We start from the raw sequence: 20,971 nt of genomic DNA on the forward strand, positions 1-20,971 counted from the left end.
AAATAAATGCATTTTGGTGACACACTAACGGTGAACAAAAATGGTTTACAAAAATCAAGACATGGCAACTGACTGGAATCCAACATGAGGTTTGTAGCTCTGAAAGCTACATGACTAAAATCCTGTTTGCATCTACACCAAAGAAGCATGTGACCACTTACAAGACTGCATTCCATTGTGTTCACGGTCAGCAGCGAGGGCAGTTTTGTGTGTCAGCAATAATAGTAACATTGAATATTCTACTATTGGTTTAAGGTGATTGCTCTGCATGTTTACATGTAAAAACAATTGCCAAGACACCATCATGTACAAAACATGTTCACTGGTGATGACCTTTCTAATGATTTGTTTACCCGATGAAGATATGCTGAGTGTGCATGTTCTGCAGCAGCCCGCTTCGTGTTGTTCTCACTTTTAAGATTCAGATGCCCTGAAGCAGTGCTTTGCTAAAGGGTACATCAGGAGCAGCTATGTAAATGTGCAGGAAGTTCTTCATTGATTTGTTTGGGGAGTCTCTCGCCATCATGTCCGGCGATGATGCGTTTTCCAAAGATGGAATGAATACTGCAACACCCTGACGACAAGAGATGATACTTGAGGTAACTCAGCAAGGCCACAGCTGAATAAAAAGTTACCATATGTGCTCGGAAACGAAGGTCGGGCTGTGAAAGTCGCATCCAGGCTACGGCTGCTCTGGTTTTGTTTACAGGATCTCATCACGTCAGTCTCAATCATCCTGAGCCTTTTGTGAAACTCAACCGAGTCCCCCTGAAGCACACCAGCCTAAGCAGAAACCTCTCACGACCTACGCTAGTCAGTCCAAAGCCATATATCAATGTTAGCGCTCAGCAGCGATGACTTATGCTGGTGCTGAAATTAAAGTCCCTGAGTGTTACAGGGCTAATCCCCTGGTTAGCATGTGCCGTTAGCAGCTTTAAGAGGATCCCTCTGTAGAATGAGATTTTCATTAGCCCAATATGACAGCTTGATGTAGAAGCCCCTTGTGGAATCTGTGAGTCAGGGAAAATGAGGCCTGTTCTCAAGCCTCGCCTTGAAACTGCCCTGAGATTTTTTTTTTTTTGCCTGGTGTTTACTGTAAACCAAGCGGACAGGAGAAAGGGGGAGAAAAAGTGCAACGGCGAGATATGCCAGGTATTCATTCCTGAGGAGAGTGATTGGAAACACATATTCCCATAGGCGCCGTATAAGGTTGCATTTGTGAGGCTTTTAGCGCAGACAGATTAGGCTTGGACAGCCGGCTGCTTGTGTCTCTGTAGCTGCTAATGGCCCGCGGTTCAGTATCACTGACATACTGCGGATGTCTTCAATACTCCACCTCTGTTCATTGACACAGTGAGGGCCATCAGGGGAGACGGGGCCAAGGACCGTGTTGGAGCATGCGGCAGGCTCATGATCCGATACGGGTGAACTCGCCGGATCTCCACAGGGGGTTCTGCTCTGAATTCTAACTGGGCTGACCACAGATCTGATATTAATCCGACTTCTGCTCCTTGCTGAGGGACAATCAGCTGATCTGAAGCCAGGTGGGGCCGAAAGGGAGGGGTCGGGGTGCAGCTGTTGCTGCTGACATGTACATGTCCGGGAGGCATGAGTAGCATAAAGGGAGGTGTGTGCTCACCGCGGCCTGCTGGGGGTATCAGGTTGTCGTTACACGGATTATAAATGTGCTGCAGGATTAGTGTCCATCCTACCGGGTTTGTGAGGGCCGCAAATGAGCGGATGTGTGTGTTTGCACGATAGCGGGGCGTGTGGGTGTCGTGCGGCATCATCAGCTATATTCTAATCTTTTTCTCTCTCTAATTATAGTCTGGTCAAATGTGAAATCAAAGCCCTTGTTTTCTTTCCTAGTTTTTTTTTCTCTCCCCTCCAGCACCAGCTGAGCGCTTTGGCTCCAGGCAGGCCCAGCATGGCCCCTCTTTGCCTCGGTTTCAGTGTGGCTTGCTGATATTATGACTACCGGGGTCAGCCAGCTCCACAGTATCATGTCCTCAGCCACAGGCACTGTGGGAGAACCTGCTTTGTCCTCCTGTGTCTTTACTAAGCTGTAAATGTTAGCAGCAGCCTCGTAAGTATCAGTGGCTGTCAATTAAACGTGACCCAGGAGTAACAGCTAAGATTAGTCCGGATTAAGAAGAGTTTCTAACTAATGCCTTTGTGAGAGAAAGGTGGGAAAAAGTTTGTGAAAGTTACGGTGACACCACTCAGACCTGGATATTTGTATTCAGATACGTCCAGACGTGTGTATGTGGAGTCGGGCAGCGTTTACTCCGAACATCAACAAGCATCTCCAAATGAGTCTCCAGTGACTGATTAGATTTCACCTCTGCACTTATTGGAAAGAAATACGTACTATCATCACTCCCTCACTGTTTCGGGGCAAGAAAATCAAAACAATAAGTCACTGCTGCAGTCGTTAACTCAGCTTTTTAGATTCAGCTGTTTTTCAAAAAATCGTGGAAGAAGTAAATAAGTTGTTAGATACTGGAGCTACTTTCTACCAAAGAAACAGTTATTATACAGAAATAGTGGCACTTTCGATGCAAAGACAGGTTGCTCTCGTACTCTGAAAGCTTTAAACACTGAACACATCACCTCAAAATCTGTGCAAACAAAACCAAAACTATTTGCACTGACGGATTCCACAAGACGTATATGAGAGAATAAGAAAAACATAACCAGGGAGAGCAATAAAGACAAAACTTAATATAAACTCAAGAAAGAAGAATTTAAGAAGAGGTTTAAGAAAGAGAAGTGAAGTCAGTGAAAGATCTACAAAAACAATAATGTGAAATATTACAATATTGTTAGTTTTATTTCAACAACATATTTTGATGGGATTCTGTGATTCTTTGATAAACTGGTGTATTTCAATTTTATAAGAGCTGCTCACATTGCATTCTGATTATTGTGATTTTCTTTCTGAACCTCTTCATGCATGTGATACAGCTGTAATTTAACCGATAAAACCACAGCATTGCAGTTACATGTTTGCACAAAAGACTCGCGCCATAATAAATTACAACTTCACAGCACCATGTCAGCGAAACAATGTAACAAAAAGAAATAGGCAGAGTATGAAAATGTACTTCAGTCATCATAACCACACTGACAGAAAAGAATCGTCTCTCATGACAAGTTTCAAGTGCTGCTGAGTTGTATTTCAACTGTTGGTCATGCTGTCTGAATCCCGTCCAAACCTTCCAGCCATAACGGATGAGTACAGACATTTTACTATACAGAATAATAAAGGAAAAAAATATGAAATGTTCAGAATTAATAAAGAGAAATGTGGGGAAATGTTGGTTGTAGTGTGACAAAAGCAAGAAATACAGTCCCAACATTCCCCAGACACATGGGAGTGGGTGTTGTTGCAGCACCGTCTCTACCGCAGGTATCACTGAAGGCGACGGGTCTCGGTGTGGAATCCCTTCAACAACAACGGCGGCTCATATGCACGACACATGATTGACAGAGGTCAGTGAAACCATTCACAATAACTTGCAGCATCCCTGTCTGTCTGCAAATTCTGTGATTCTTATTCATGTCTTGGGTACTTTATTTTCGCCGTCTCTTCACGGTCAGACCATCAGACGTGGAATTGAATTGCAGGGTCAAACATGGCCGAACACGTGCAGCGGAGAGGCTGCGTGTGGATTGTAGGTGTTTACTGGAAAACGCTCAGTGAGAGTAGCAGGAGCGACAACAGACGAGCCAGATGTTTGCCAGATGGAGAATATAAGGAGGTTCTTGAGTGGCACAAGGGAAATATTAGTAAGAACACAGATTTGTAAACACAAAGCCTGACTTAAGATGTGGAGAAATAGATGATGCCTTTTGGTTTCTCCTTTTAAGCTAAATACTTTCTCCTGCTGATCTCTACTCTGATCTCTTCACTGAGACTATGAAAGCATCCGTCATCCCACTGTGGGCTGGACTGAAGCGTGAGAAAGAAACCTTTGTTCGTTTACCCAGCCTATAAACCTTCAACGGAATTTGCAATTTTCTTCATTTTCATTAACAGCAAGATTTATTAATGTTTTTTTCTAAATGCCTTTGTTGTTATAGGCTATTTAGTGAGTCCTTAAGCCCCCACCCTGGGCCGTTGTTCGGAGCTGCGGGAGGTGGCGAAGCCTGATCGAGAGTTTGGTGGTTTGATAGCGGGAGCCTGAGAACGATCAGACTTTGGCAAAAAAATAAAATAAAACGTGGTTCTACAGTTCAGTGTCAGTTATAAATGTGTCACAATGAGCCACTAACAAAATAAAAGCACCTCAGTCCATTTGTCTTGGGGATTAATGATCCCTGATTGGCTGAATTACTCAAAGCCAGTTAGAGGGGCTTATCAATGAATCAGTAACCGGAGCTCTTGACAAACCACACTATGGATAATCCCTCTTTTCAGTCAGCTCCCACACTTGTTTGCTTTCTTTATCCCCATCTGTTGTGCTGCTGTTATTCTGAGGCCTGGCACAGGTAAAACACGGCACAGCCAGTTCGACACAGAGAGGTTGGAGATGGAGAGGAGAGAGCGGGAGTGAGAGGAAGAGACAGAAAATAATGTTTGTTATTCTCTATTTGTGGTTTAATTTGATTTTTTTGCAAGTTGCCTCTGGTTATTAACAAGTGTTTATAAACCCAATACAACTCACTGAACTCTGTAAGAACTTTGTCTTTCTTTGCTCTCTATTTGGTTCCAGATTACAAAGCTCTTTCAAGGAAGTGTAAATAAACCGTAACACTTTTGTTTCCAACACAACGCTTTAAATAATGTTTCAAACCTTCTTCAAGCTGTCAGGAATTACATTCTTCTGGAAACAAAATTCTGCATGTATTTACTTTTTCATTGTATTGGCATGAATAAAAAAGGGAAGGCAAACACGTCTGGTTTAGCTTCATCAGGAAGTCACATGTTGTCATATTTAAACATTTTGAGTCGGAAATGCACTGGCATCGGCTTAAGTAAAGACATTTACAGAGCTGATTTAAAAAATAATAGCTTATGTCAAAAGTTTTTTAACTACTTTTAAAAAATGTAAACAGAAATAAATAGGTAAATTACTGTAAAATGCACGGTTTGTAAGTGAATGGGATCAAACATGATTTCATAATACAAGTGGGTGTTTAGCTGATATCTGAAACTGTCCAATGTAAAATCACCCAAAGTTTCTAAAAACACACAAATAGTAAAAATACCAAGTACAGCACCTCAGTGTTCTCAACATAGCTACAACCCTGAATGAAAATACGTTTTAAGTGTTCTAGCCTTTCAGAAATTCACAGATGATTAAAAAAAAAAGAAGTTCTGAGAGGCAAAGATAGGAGGAGCGAAGACGAAGGAAAAGAGAAAACAAGACAACAAGGAGGGAGCGAGTTAAAAAAGGAAAAGGAGCCAAATGAAGGGATGAGGAGGAGGAGGAGGAGGAGGAGGAGGAAGAAGAGGAGAGTAGAGCACAAGATGGTAGAAGAAAATAGAGAGAAAAAGAAGATGGGAGCAGAGAAAGGACAATAAAAGTGAGAACAATGAGAGGAATGTAGTGGACGAGAGAGTAAACTGGAGGAGTGACCAAAGAAACAGAAGGGAGAAGAGGCGGGAAAAAAAGAGGAAGAAAAGAGAAGAGTGGAGGACTGTAAGGTGGAAAAAAACAAGAGAAGCGAGCAAAAGGGAGAAAAATTATGCACAAATAAAGAAAGGGAGAGAATGAGAGAGCAGCAAAAAATGGAAGATGAAGAATGTGGAACCAACAAGAGGATAGAAGAAGGTAAAAAAGGAGGAAAGGAGGATAAAGCCCTCCTGTTGTTTTGGTCATGAACACAGTCGGGTCAGTCGAGGGGCAGCTTCCCAGGGTTATTCCACAAAGAGAGAAAAGAAGAGATGCTTTCAGCCCACATGAAGCACACATGAAGCTCCTGTTGTAACACGCGTACACACACACACACACACACACACACACACACACGCACGCACGCACGCACACACACACACACACACACACACACACATATATAGTGATAATGTCTGCACTGAAAGATGCAAACACACAAACCACAGACTGCATACTTCATGCTGCTTCTATATCAAGCCTCTCAATTTCCACAAACACACAATCAGAGCGTGTAGTTCCCCATCACAGCCTCTAGGGGGAACTCTTAATGGGGCCACAGAGGGGTGATCAGGTACTGCTCATGTGATGTGATGTCACCAGATGGGGTCTGTCTATGCTGGTGGCCTCAGGGTCGGGAGGTCTCCATCACCCTCCCTCCACCTGTCCCATCATTCATAGCTCTCCGCCGCTGGCAAGTTAAAGCCATTATTAGTTAGTTTGCTAATTATATACACACATCTGTCGGTGGACTCACAAACACGCACATACATACAGAGCGCATTTTAAACACATAATGTGTCTGCCAGAGGGCTCGGTCCGGCCGGGCGCTGACAGCAGAGGGATGGGAAAAAATGGAGCCTGTAAAGTAGAGACAGTTCTCTGTTGCAGTTTTTTTCTCCTGCTGGGAACAAAACCAGAGGTGGTGAATAATTGGCCTCAGATTGAAAACACATTTGCTGCTTGTGGGGAAGGCCCCTCGAATAGTTAAAAAACACAACAGAGGCTGGAGGGGGCGAGAGGAAGCCGAGTCAGGAAGAATGAGAGCAGACGGTGTGTTTATGGACGCTGGTGGTCCTGACTGTGCCAATCGCTAACGCGTCCTTCGGTGCAGCTGCAGTCGCTCTGCTGCCAGGCAGACAGACACACAGAGAAGGTGTTATACAAAGCCTCATGTATATTCTAATCTCTATCTGTTTGCAAATACGGGTCCTGTTGTCTGTGTACCTTGTGTGCCAGTACAAACTGAGAGAACTACAAACTGCCAGAAGTGATGCTGATACCAAAATTATGCCTTTTGTTTTCTAGAAGTTCAGAAATGCTGAATGTTGGTTCAACACAAGCACTCTGGGAAAACTTTAGTTTTCAGGTTCAAAACTTCCTAGAAAGAACCGCCTATCTTCGTTTGAAAGAAAACCTGTTCCATCCCAGCAGGAGTCACGCCTACATTTCCATTATACAACACAATGTCTGGAGTCTTTCATTAGCTCTCTCCTTTCCTGGTTAATGACAACTTCTTTACTGTTTAACACTCCAAATTTATAATTCAGGTGTTTTGCAGAGTCTAAGATTACCCTGGTGACATCACTATGATATCATCAGGGTAATTTTCACTTTACAAAGCACTGACAGAAGCGACAGAAGATGTTGTACAACTGTTTTAATGCCAAGTACATTGATTTTCATGTGTACAAGAAGTTAAGTGTCCCTTTTTATGCAAGTAATTATTAATATTGGATATGTAATTACTCACTATACATTGTAGGTTGAATTGTATTAGACCAATCTATGCATGTTCAGCTGATCCACTCTTCACTGAATGAGACATGTACAATGCATACAATTGAACAGAAATGTTTTTTGTTTTTTTATCTTGAGCATTACATTAGTTTCCTCATTTACATCACTTAGGCCAAAAGTGGAAGACAACGTTCAGAAAAGTCACGGAGAGACATCTTACTTTACGACTATTAAATAAATGACACAAAAGAACATGGCAGGAAAACAGACTGAGAGACTTGATTTGAGTGACCTGACCGTTTAAGATGAATATTTCTGCTGTCAAACAAACTGAGTGAGACAAGTGATTCTCCTCCCGTCTTCCATGGATGAGGCAGGTTAATTACTGCCAACGCTATTCTGGCGTCAAAGAGGTCAAAGCAGCAACAGCAGCATGGGGTTCGTGTCAGTCAACACACACACACACACACACACACACACACACACACACACACACACACACACACACACACACACACACACACACACACACAAACGCCCACAAACACACAGCAGGGCTCTGTCATTCAGCCCGCGTAAAACCCCAAGGGGCCGACAGAGCGACTCATAAACCCACTTCGTTCTAAAGATGGTTGTTCAGGTTGCCATGACGGCAGTTTACAACAACACAATGTTACAACCACAGATTCAGTGCTTTTGACAAACACATACCTGGGAGTACATGCAGGCACGCACACACAGACACACAACCACTTCCAATGCCACATGACTCCAGGAGGCCGACAGCAGGTCCGGTTAAAATAACCTCACCAACACATGTCCCATCAGCACCTGCTGGAGAGGACTGAGGAACAATCTGCAGGACACTACAGACCGCGATGATGTGTTTAACTATGAGTGTATTTACATGCGAGTCTGGTGGTGATCGTGCAGCACATTGAATGAACACGGTCGCTCCTGCAGAGCACGGTGTGACCTCAGAGAGCGGCTCAACATCCCAGGATGCCTCCCGTCAGACGAGCTGCTCGCCGCGCTCGGCTGATATCGATCTGACACTTTAGACTCTGAGCTGAGGTCAGGGGTTAGTGACAGCCCATTATTCAGCCCGAGAGCCAGTGTTTGGTCCGTGTCTGAGGCCAGGGGATGGTCTGACCTCGCTGTCGTTCATCTTCGGAGCTGCTGAGCGATGGAAGGTTACGTTTAAAAAGTCTCTTAAAAAAAACTCAAATCCCCATGAAATGCTGTATGCTTCACTCACTGCCGTAGTTTCTGCATGTGACCTGGATTCCTGCCGTCTCTCAGCCTTCCTCCTCAGGGGGCATCTCATCATCCTCTTTTTGATTGTTGGTTTTACTGTACTTATAAACTCATTTGATTGTTATTACTTTTTTGTTTCTTTCATTTATTGTCTTTCTTTTAATTACCGAAAACTACCCAAATAAGCTGCCCAAATATTTGTTTTTAAATAACTTGATTGTTTTAAACTTTAGTGGACGATGTAGATAACAATCTTTAATCACAATATAGGTCTTTTTGTTTCACCTTTCATTTTATTAATCAGTTTTGTGATACCATTGAAAAAAGTTAAAAAAAAAAAACTGATGGAAAAATCTCTTTTGGCTAATCCAGCAAAACACAGCTGATGTAAAAAAAACAAAACATAAAAATCCAATCAAATAATCGGACAAAAAAAACAACAATAAAGTTAGAGGTGGACATAAAAAGTTGGACACATTTGCAGTCATGCAACAGTTGATTTCCTGTAAATTTGGGACATTGTTAATTTTTTTTTTTTTATTGTACTCTATTAATCCCCGAGGGGAAATTCTTTTGCTACAGCAGCATCCCGGGAGGGAGCTGCTGCAACAGGCTGCCACGACCGCGGCGCCAACTAACCTGAGGTGCATGTTTTGGGTGTTGGGAGGAAGCTGGAGAACCCGGAGAGAACCCACGCAAGCACATGGAGAACATGAAAACTCCGCACAGAAAGGCCCAGGACCGGATTCGAACGCGGAACCCTCTTTGCTGTGAGGGGACAATGCTAACCACTGCACCACCGTGCCTCCCAGAAAATACACCGAAAACTACACAGAAAATAAAAACTTAAAGTGTCAAAAAGACTGACATGATTTTTCTCCATCTGCTTTTCTTGTTATTGTTTTTCTAACTCTTTTGAACAAATATATTTTTATGCCGTTATTTCTGTAGTCTGCAGATTTTTTTCCTGCCATCTTTCTGTACTGTTGCTATAATCAAGGGTAAAGGGCCAAACACAGTGAGACAGACATAAACAGCGGATGCTTGCAGTACGTCCCTGTAGGCAGATGAGCTCCCACACATGGTTCCTTTGTGCATTCGTAAACATGTGCTGATGATGAATTTCACGCCTCATATGCAAAAACATAAAAGTCAACACATGTAGCTAAAGTCAGAAAAACCCTAACTTATTTTGCTATGCAATTCAAATTCTTTCCTTTTCTAATTTTATTTATTCAATGCAGCACATGTGTGATGTACACTGAGCTGTAGATGTGGACCACATGAGCACCACATGAGCACATGTCATGTGTCTATTTAATTATTTATTGACTGAAACAACTTTTGAATATAAAAAAGGAGTACAAGTTGAAATACACTGAGAGACACACACACACACACACACACACACACACACACACACACACAGAGAGTGACTTAAACCCAGATGTGAGTTAGCCTGAGCAGGAGTGGATTCTGCAGGAAGGCCCCACCTGAAGCGTGTTTGAGTAACACGGCCCTGATCCTCACACGGCAGGACCGATACTCTGACCTCTGACCTCCCTCCCCTGGGGCGATCCTAGCCCCCCTGTGCAGGCCTATCACTTTACTGCACCCCAGGGAGCCGTGGCCCCGCCCGCCCCGGGCCCAACACACTCTGAACCCACAACCCGGGGCCGGGAAGGAGGGGCAGAGGGGTGAGGGGGGGGGCAACAGTGAAGAGAGGAACCCACAACGTCTGGACTCAATCACACGCCCATGACATGCCTGCAAAGCTTTCACACACACCACCACCACTGCATGCACACATACACACACCAACACCAGCACTTATCCACCAGTGAGGTCTCACACACATCAAAGTGCGGTGCAGCTAACTTGGTTGAGTAATAGGCGTTCTGTGGGGAGATGGTGAAACGCTAAAAACTTAGGCTCGGAAAAATTTTTTGTGTTCAAGGTTCTGAGAAGAGTGGGTGGAGAAGGGGGAGGGATAAAAATGGTTTGTATTCAGAGAAAGGAAAAAAATAGAAGTGGCAAAGTGAAAGATTGACTAGTGAAAGAGGAAGCCAAAACTGACGTGAGAAAAATGTAAGGGACGTGAAGGAGGGAGCGGGGAGAGAGCACATCCCTGATTTAAAACTCCCACAGGTCCTGTACACCAGCTAGGAGGTCTGTGTGTGAGCGGGCTTCTTTCTCAGTTTATTTGTTTGGCCCAATTTCACATACAATGTCTCAACGGGTTGTACAGGCCCAAAGCATTGACGGTTCCCATCCCTGAACAACCTTTTGAATGAGACAGACTGAAGAGAGAAATGATTGCAGTCCCTTCATGCAGCGCTGCGACACTCAGGAGAAAAAACACATTTTATGTATTTCAATGAAAAAGTGCACCTCAGAGCGTTCTCTCTTTTTTTTTTACCTCGATAATTTTTCTGATTGTTATGATTATGATGTTGCAGCGCTACCGCAGGACTCCGCATGACAAAAGTTGAAAACATGGTAATGCTTTATCTTACCGGTCCCACATTTTCCAGCTAATTTCTTGGAAACTTCTCAGAAATCTCAGAAACCAGCCGGCATTTCGATGGAAATTAGAATACTTACTATGAAATGTGCAGCAAACAGAAAAAGCTACACAACAGTTCAATTTTAAAAAAAGGACATTTTCTTATCACCGTTGTTATCCATCCAAGTATCCTCGAAAGACAGAAACAAAGATTGGATACGGTAGATGTGCTACACGGATTCACTTTATTTTAGTCAGTCAGTATATATTTCTGAGGTCCCGTTGAAATGAATCAGGGGTCCGACATGATGCTAGACCGAACGCAGTGAAAATATGGGAACAAGATGAATGAAAAACAAAAAGTGAAGAGAAAGTGATGACGATCTATAGTAATTGTTCACACATTGTGAGCTGCTTCAGTTTAGGATTGCAAATAAATCAAGATATAAGAAACTGAGCTGAATAATTAGTTCAGTTGTAGTGTGAGTTGTAGAATGTCAAACCCAATTATTTCAGGAAAGGGTAATTATGTAGTTCAAAAGTCGAATCAACACTTGTTCAGTCAGATTGCCAAATGTTAACTATTAGTTTTGTGAGACGCAACAGAAGTTTAACCATCTGAATGTAGTTAAAATATATATTTTTTCTCCATAAACAATAACATTTTCTTTAGCTCAATTCATATCAATTTAATTAATATACAGTGACATCAATTATTCCCCCACACAGATCAGATCATTAATTACTTTCATTGAAATAATTCCCTAACTTTACATTGGTAAAATCTAGATGTCCAATAGATTTATTTTATTTATTCTTACTTTAATTTGACATTTTCATAATTTTTGACATTCATTTTGTCGTGTTATCTAAAGAGTTTTTCCTGAGGTTTCTGGAGGACTAATATTCAGAAAATATTCATAATTTAGAATTTTCCTGTGAAAACGAAAATTCAGTTAACTTGAAATTTTCATTAACTCAATATTTTCATTAACTTATTGATATATTTCTGCAGTAAGGTTTACAGTGTAGCGGCTGTGATAAGTACAGCAGTTTCACACATACTAATACTAGTGTTGTAAAACTAATGTAAAAGTTGAACATGTCCATCGTAAAGGATGGCGGTGGGAGAACCAGTTAGGGGACACAACAGGCCCAGAAAAAACAGCACATGTAACATCATGTAAGGGCTAAACATAGAAGCACCCTCTGAGTGCCCGGCATGCCAACGCAGAGCTGCACCACCTGGCCCCCTCAATCTGCCCCCGCCTCTTTCCCTTGACACAGAATGTCTGTCAGAGTCTTGTCCATCAGAGTCCATCTCAGATCTACGCATGCCGTCTTAAGAGAGCGCCGGCTCGGATTCACATTCGCCGCCTTCAGAAGTGCCGGACTCAGTTTCGCCAGCTCCACCTTAAAGAGGCTGTATTTCATATTCACACCCGCTGTAGCATTCCAGTGTCAGCGCCGGCGGAGGCCATGTTCCTCATTCACATATTCGGCGCAGTGAGAGTCGTACACTCAGTGAGGTAATGGCCCGTCGTTTGGGACTTCCACTGGGCAAATTTCAATGCATATAAAACGGTTTCCCACAGCTACGGAACATAAATGGAGGTGAGAAGTGCTCACAAAATTCAACAACCACATGTGAATATATACCTATTGATGCGCATGCACACAGAGACTGCAGGAGCTAAAAGTTTAGAGAGCCGTTTTTATGACCGGGAAGAAGAATAACAAACACACCCTTTCAACAAACCTTCAGCCATACAGGTCAATCATTCTGTATCTAATCTAAAAAAGCATCGTATTTGTTTTACCATTCAAGATGACAAAAGTGATATGATGAAAAGAGACAAATAAAGACAAAAATGAAACTTTTTCCAGGCATCGTTCTGTCAATAGTTCTCATCAGGATATTTTATTTGGAAAAAAGTAGTTCCAGTCCAATCTGTGTGAGCATATAGTGTACGGTGGATTATCCAGAGAAACTGCGATATTTTTCCATTGTTTTTGAGATTTTCAAATAAATGTTTTGCACTACAAATGAAGCCAGGTTCACCTCTTTGATGTTTGGGTCGAGACAAATGTCTCAAAAGCAGAAGAAATACAACTACCAGAACTGTCTTTTTAGCTAGAACCACAGCAGGTAAGAGAAAACATGTCTCTTTGTTATGTGGGTGAAAAAACTGTTGAATGATTTTGAATATTTCACTAATTTGGAACCGGATCCAAAATACAGCCCGCTCCGAGAACCGAGCACCACAGTTAAATACTGTTGGGTAGAAAGCGGCAATGTGGCTAACTTTGGGAGCCTAAAGCAGGGCGTACCAACAAAAAACCTCCCTAGATAAATAAGTTAAGAACAAAATAACACACATCCGCCCACATTTACACGCACTTTGCAGACACAGCTCGTATTATTCTGGGCAAAAGGCCGCAGAGAGCACCAGAAATGTGGCCCGGGACGAAGCAGACCGGTCCGATACGGTGCGCTGGCCAAAAAAAATATCACCAGCTGCTATCCAACTGCTGATCAGTATTAAACCAAACCAAGCCCACTCTGGCCCAAAACATGCCTCTCAGATGTTAGAATAAACTCACATCCAAGAAATATGTGCACGTCTTCCTCAAATCTTTGGCAACACCTTCATCAGATCTCTCTCTGGTCTACTCTCTGAACTTCACAACTGACCCCAGATCAGCTATCAGTGCGTTTCTCATTGCGATGAGCGTCGCTTCGGCTGAATCCAGTGCGGTTGTGAAACGGCCAGATAGGAACCACATGTCAGCAGCTGCACGTCCGTTTGAGGAAGGATTTACTGCGTCTATGTGATGATGGAGTGGGCCATAAAGGAGAGATAGAGACCCTGTTGATAGATCGCCTCACCGCGGGCCAGCTTCCATCTCTGAGAACACAAGCAGACGGCTTCTTCACCTCCACACTTTGCCGAAGGGAAGGAGACATAAGACAGATGTGTATCTCTTTTTCGGACAATCTCACCGTTAAAAATGTCCTTTTTTCTTTCCGTCCACGTTCCACCTCTGTGTTTCTACATGTACAGTATGTGCCTGGGTTAAATTAGGCATTTGACGGCAACCAAATCCTCCCCTGCGCAGGTCATTATTGCTGTATTTTAGGGAGCAGACTGCAGTGATTAGCCTCAGCCTCTGAACCGTGGGCCACCTCATTTAACACACCACTTGGATATAATTGTTATTGGAGTGGAGATACTAGCCTGCTGTTCAGACTTCAACAGGCAACAACTCTCTTTCTCTCCACTGTCTCACTCTGACACTTGCCAGCTTCCTGCACTGGTTCGATGATGAGAGGAAGAAAAAAAGAAAAGTCAAGATTTGGCCGAGCGCAAACTGAAATGAATGATTGAAGTTGAATAAGTTGAAGAGTTGATCGGTTGGACGCTAAAACATGGAGAAAGAGATATTGGTGCAGGTAACTTCTGTGATTTGAACGTCAAAGTGTTTGTGTAAAGTTGTGAAGGTTGTTTTTTTTTTTTTATGTCTGGCCTAAATGTAACAGATATTATAAAAGCATTTACATTAAGTTATAATCCTGAAGACCTTCATTCAAACCAGGTTTGAGATACTTATTACTGTATGACACATTATTAATAAGCCAATCACTGTATTCATGTATTTACCTTTCTGCATTATTATTGTCAGTTTTGAGAGAAACTGAGAACCATCAGCTCCTGGGTGTGGTGCTGCACTTAATGGCATCCTCTGCTTTTAGAAACAATTGACCAATCACATATTTGTTGGGAGAGATTAAGAAAGGAGACTTGATCTCTTTGTTTCTCGACCTAACTACAGCGGTCAAAAACAGCAACAATAAAACAGCTACAGTGTTTGTGAGATCGATTGCTGTAAACTGACCTGTGTCAGCATTAAAGGGGGTTAGGTTGGCTGTGCCTGCCAATCACTATTGTAGCTTCCAGGATAAATCAAAAACGACATCAGCAGGACGTCACTGATCGGTTAGGCCTACACAAAACAAAATAACCCCTCTCTCAAACTTAAATTGACTAACATGTACAAGATGTCAGGTTGGATGAAAGAAGTGAAACTAAAAGACACAAAGTCTGATTATCAAGCAGCAACCAGCCAAGGAGTTCACAAGAAAGTAGACATGTAAGTGCTGGACCTGATCCGGAAAAACAAAAGTCAGAGCCATGAGTATAGAAGACGAAGTGTAGCTGTTGATGACTGTCATCTTTTACCTTCTATATTAAAACAACGTGCCACAATAGATTTAATTTATTTAGCGGTATTGCAAATAGATACAGAAAGTTTGGTTTTCCTGTTGAATTTCTGTAGAGTAGCTCTTCAAGATCAACAAACACTTTTTTTCCCAATTGTAAATCTGAAGCTTGCTCTCACCTGCAAAACACTCGATTCACTGCGATTCCGTGTGTAACTCAGGTATTCATTTTGATTAAGCGTAACAGCACAGGTCTCTGAACCTTCTGATCCACCCTCGTAAATAACCTAGAAAACGAATCCTTTTTGAAATTCTACTTAGCCTGGTGTCAAGCAATGTCATATTGTAGGTTACGTTGTTCAACAAAATTTCTGAGATTTTCAACATGAACATTAGTCTGTCTGTTTCATATGATCATGGAGGCAGCAAAACATATGTACTGTATATTATTAGTGGCATACCCATCATGATATCATGATATAAATTTTATTACGCCTCGCAATCCAAAAATGATCACATCAGTGCTTCCTCATGGAAGTAGTTTCACAGTCAAAGAGACAAAGGAAGAGGTGAGAGTGAAAAAAGAGGGGGGAAGAATGAAGGGAGAAAATTGAAAATGAAAGATTTAAAAGAGGAAAGAGCTCAAACGGGAATAGAAACACATTGAATGGGAGTCTTGGGGTGGAGGGTTGGATAAATATACTCCACTGAATGATAGGCATTCTCCTCTCATCTCCCCCCGGGGAGACGGAGAGAGCAGAGCACGGCTGGACCTGCCATCTTAACCCTTCCTCTCTGCTCATTTTACACGACCGTCCCGTTCTTTATCTCTCCGCTTGCTCTTCTTTCACTCCCGCTCAGGGCTGCCATCTTAACCCTGCATCTCTAATCGTTTTAATACAACCCCTAACCCTGCGTCTCCTCCTCCCTCTCCCTGCCCTTTCACTGCTATTAGAAGCTCGCTCTCTCCTGTCCTAAATGGCATGTGACCGCCATTATCGCCTTGTGGAAAGAGCGCCGTCATCAAGTGTGCCATCATTTTCATCCATAACCATTAGGGAATGTTGTAAAAAGATACGACCACTCACATGGTGTCTTCAAATAATGGACTGTAGGCACACAGTTGGACTGTAGCTGCTCGCCAGCACCAGCAGACGGTGTCATTACATTTTACGACTTTGAGTACTTTGGCCCTTAATGTACATCCTTCCTCCCAGATTAGTGGTGGGCGAGACCATCCGGTTATCAAAACAGCCACAGGTTTGATCTGTGTACCAATTACCAGAGCTTCAAGCAGAGTTTTTGAGCTCAATCAATGCTGCTGTTATTTGACCGGGGAGTGGTGGGAACTCAATGAGCTGATGTCCTGTTTTATTAAGGTCAAATCTTGATGTTGTACTTTTGTCAACCTGCCAACACCAATTCAGTTACAGAAATGTGATAAATACAAATAAATGCTTCTAATTGATGTGTTCAAGTAGTAGTGGTTACATAGAATTCACTCAGTGTGATACAGAGTAGAGATGATAAACCCCGGGGCGATCTTTTACCGACGGCATGTGGCAGACATGACGCTCTGAATGTGGTGCTAAGAGCACGATACTAACATGCAAATAGAGACAGTGCTAACTGGTGATGTTTAGCAGGTGTAATCAAACACTGTTCACCATCACGCTATGTTGCTCATTAAAATGTTCAGGGAGCTGCACAATCAGGGGAAATTAAAGTTAAGGTTAAGCTACTCTGCCATTTTCCTTAGGTCTTATTGTAGGCTAATGGTCAGTCCACAATAACACACACAGCCCACAGCAATTGTGCTGCTTGGACTTGTGCAGGTTTGTGATGTCACTAAGTCACGCTCATGTCACCGAGCATGGCCCACGGCCCAAACTATTTTGTGGACGGAAATACAGAGAGGTCATTCCTTGTAGCTGGTGAGCTACAACACTGAAGAAAACCTGTTGTTAGCCTTGGCATGCGGCACTCAGAATCAGCCAATCAGAAGAGATACTCACTGCTATCAGTGCGCCTCAAAGACATAGACATATAGAGAAATAGAGAAACTATATTGTGATGGGTTTTGGTACTTAAAACTGCAAATAAAATACCAGAAAAGTGAAAAATATGGATCCTTTAAAGCCACAAATGTCAACCTTGATATGTGCTGCGGTCGGTAGCATTAATCCTCTTGGGACCATGAAAGTCTGGACAAGATTGAATGGATTACCATTCTATTGCACTTTAGCATCTATACACTAATGTCACTTTATTTTAATTACAACTTCCATTTGAGAGGGGATATTAAGAACATTAAAAGTTAACTTTGAGTGTTCTTCATAGTTCTTATGTTTGAGGATGAATTAATTAGGATGGATGTCAGTACGATTTTGTTTTCATGGTGCTGAACCATAGCTTTGGTCTTTGAAGCCTACATTATGTGACACATACATGTCAGTTTTGTTAGGGTTAGGACAGTTTCTGCTGCAGGTGGGAATTTTAGTGTAAGGCAAAACACTCAAACAACACCTCAGTTGAATGTGAATTCAGTGAATCCACAATTAAAATCTGAAAGTTAAAGATAACACTGAAAAGTAAATGCGAGTGTGGAGTAACACTCCAACATAATCTGGAAAAGATCAGAATATCTGCTGCTTTTTCAGGTATACATGCAGGCAAAACCCAGAGCCACTGAGGCCAGTGTGTCACGTGCTACTTGAACCTGTGATATTTAGAATTTAAGTGAACAGAAATCACCACATGAACCACAGTTGTGTGCATGGAAGAGGGCCAGAGTTTAAAATCACTCAGAAACAGCATCGGTCAACACACATACACACACATACTGCACTCAGCACTCAGTAAGGAAACACACACAGAGTACTTCACGGGCTCAACACTTCTCAGATAGTGTTTACCCTCCCAACAACAGCCAATTACATGGACAGGGAGGCTTTCAGCAACTGCAGCAGAGCCACTGTAATCACACACACTCAAACATGTGGACATATTTAATGTTATTCTACACGAACACTGTTTGGGTTCAATTAAATCAAATCAAAGCGAAGAACATTACTCACTGTAGAAATAAATACACTGTTGAAACCATTTGTCAGCAGAGACTTAATTGTTAAACACCCTGAACTCCGTCAGTGCTGTCATTTCTCAAACCTACTATTTGCTCTTATTTTCACACTATTTGTAATGAACATTAATTAAAACTATCATACAAACAGGGTTGGGAGTGAAGCCATACTAACTCCAGGGTAAAAACTTGCTGTAGGCTGTTCCTCCCACTCTCAATGGATTATTTGTCTTATATAAATAAAATCGAATTCAATCGAATATCATATTTCTAAATAAATTCACAGTTGATTGATCCCTACCTGAAGTTCTGTGTTCTCCTATTATAATGAGTATTTACCTTTTTGTGTAATTTTACTTTTGAAGACTTAATTTGAAAATTCAACAGTTCGCTTTTTCACTTAAGTTTGTTTTCACTGATACTTACTACATTGTTCCTTGGCAGCTGTTTTGGCTTACAGACCCATAACATGAAGAGATGTTGATATTCATTCATGATCAGCAGAGAGCAGAATGTTGAGCAGAGACATGACAGTACTCAATAATAGGGATAACTAGTATAAAAATGTGTACAAAAAAAATGCATTTCTTATCCCTTTAATTATCTTGCGACCCCCTTAAATTGTTCTTTGGACCCATCAGGAGGTCCTGACCATCAGTTTGGGTACTCGAGTACTTGGTTATATCAGCTCTACCAAAAGACAGACAACTGCTGATCCGGTTCTAGCGACTAATTGAATAATCGCGGTTTGTGTTGATCGGTATATTATATTTCAGCTTAATCTAGTTAGAACTATGTGGTAGCAGCCAAGTCATAACTGAAACTCTACAATTGTAAACTTTTATAAAAGAACTTTAAAAAAAAAGCATTAATCTATCTAACTAATATATTGAAAAACTAAAATAGAAGAAAAGTTCAGAGACATTTAATTGAGTTCATTTGATTGTGATGAGTTCATGAACCCTTTGTTTGCCGGTAAAATAATTTCACATTTCTGCATGTTCTGTCGATCTGCTGCACAACCACTTGTAGCTCTAAATGACAATCATTATTTTGACCAAAGCTCCTGAACATTGTCTCTATTCTTCCTATAATTGGTACTTACTCACATCATCGTTAATAAAGGCCAGATTTAATAAGAAAATATAGGAAACTTCAGAACCATCTTATTGGTCCTTCATCCACAGATCAAACTCTTCCATCTTTCCTGGTAACACAGTAACTACTAACTAATAGTCCATTCCCCATTTAAAAAGAGCTTAAAATCACTAATTGTCCAAAGATTTCTTGGTTGACCGAACATCCTGATGACCAATTAGCTGAGTAATGAACATAACGGCAGAAGCCTCTCAGTTCAGTCCAAATGAACTCCTTTATATTTTTCAGGTTTAAAGCACTGTTTTTGTATCACAAAGGAACAATGCAGTCTGCATTCACATGAAGCTGAGCGTTGCTATTGTAGGCTGAGGTCATCCACGTGGGAAGTTTTGTGCCTCGAGTAGAGACATCACCTCGCACATTCAACCTGTCCGATCGCAGAACCGTTTCATCACAGTGGAGAAGAGGTCTCAATTTAACACCTACAGGTCACAGAGTGCACCTTCCCTCTGTCATTAGGCGCTAGCTGAGCCTAACCCAGGGAGTAACCCGAGCCCGGCCCTGCAGGCCGCTAATCCGCCCCAACAAAGCCTTTTTGCTGCTCTGACAGCCTGAGCGATCATCACACAGGTAATGCAAACTGCTCCGACCCGACCACTGTTCACACAGGTGGCTTTACTGAGAGTGTTCCGTGTGTTTGAGTAGGTGTGTGTTTGTGTGCGGACACATTTGATAAACAGTGTGTACCCTGCCTGCCTTTTTTGTCGTATGGACGAGTGTGTGACATGTCCGGACCTGTTGGGTTTCTAACGACACGAGACGGTACGACGGAGCGGCCGAGGAAGACAGACTGATTAGGTCGACTTTTCTCACGGCAGGTAAATTCTCAAATCCCCATAATCCCTCAAACGATTAAACTCCAGACAGGAGTGACAGCACACACAGAGGCACCACAATCCACAGCAAAACAGCTTATTAATGAAACACGACATCTTATTTGTATAAGAAGTTATGGATTTCATGAATGCTGAATGTTTCCTATTGGTTGGCAGATGTCCATTACAATTAAACAGGTCAATTGATCAATGATGTCATTATTATTGTAAAAGCAGGCTGCATGCACAGGACACCTTCAATCTTCCCTGCCTCTTTAAGAAGTATTGATTGTCTGCTGCTGCAAGAAAACAATAGAAATCAGTCCAGCACCTTATAGTCTGATGCCTGACAAAGTCTATTCAAATCTTGTCAGTAAACCAAACAAAAAAAGGGGATGTTCAAGTGAACATAACCATAGAAACAATACTGATGCTTCATGCTATGTTAAGCATTACCACCACTAACGTAACCATGGGATACACTGATGACAGACAAGGCTGCTGATTTTCCTGAAAAGCCACAGTGGCGCTCCAAAAAGATGAAAAATGTAGAATTTGACCAATTCTTTG

At 42.1% G+C, this 20,971-nt stretch overlaps 1 protein-coding gene across 1 annotated transcript in view; it reads right to left on the reverse strand.

Annotated features, from left to right (window-relative positions):
• The window catches only part of LOC138205217 (ephrin-A5b-like), an 82,376-nt gene that overhangs the window by 14,230 nt on the left and 47,175 nt on the right, over window positions 1-20,971 (reverse strand). The gene's annotated exons all lie outside the window — the stretch shown is intronic.

This window comes from Embiotoca jacksoni, unplaced genomic scaffold, assembly GCF_022577435.1.
Source record: "Embiotoca jacksoni isolate LCO1_2020_lvr unplaced genomic scaffold, fEmbJac1.0.p SCAF_10, whole genome shotgun sequence".
Lineage (NCBI taxonomy): Eukaryota > Metazoa > Chordata > Actinopteri > Embiotocidae > Embiotoca > Embiotoca jacksoni.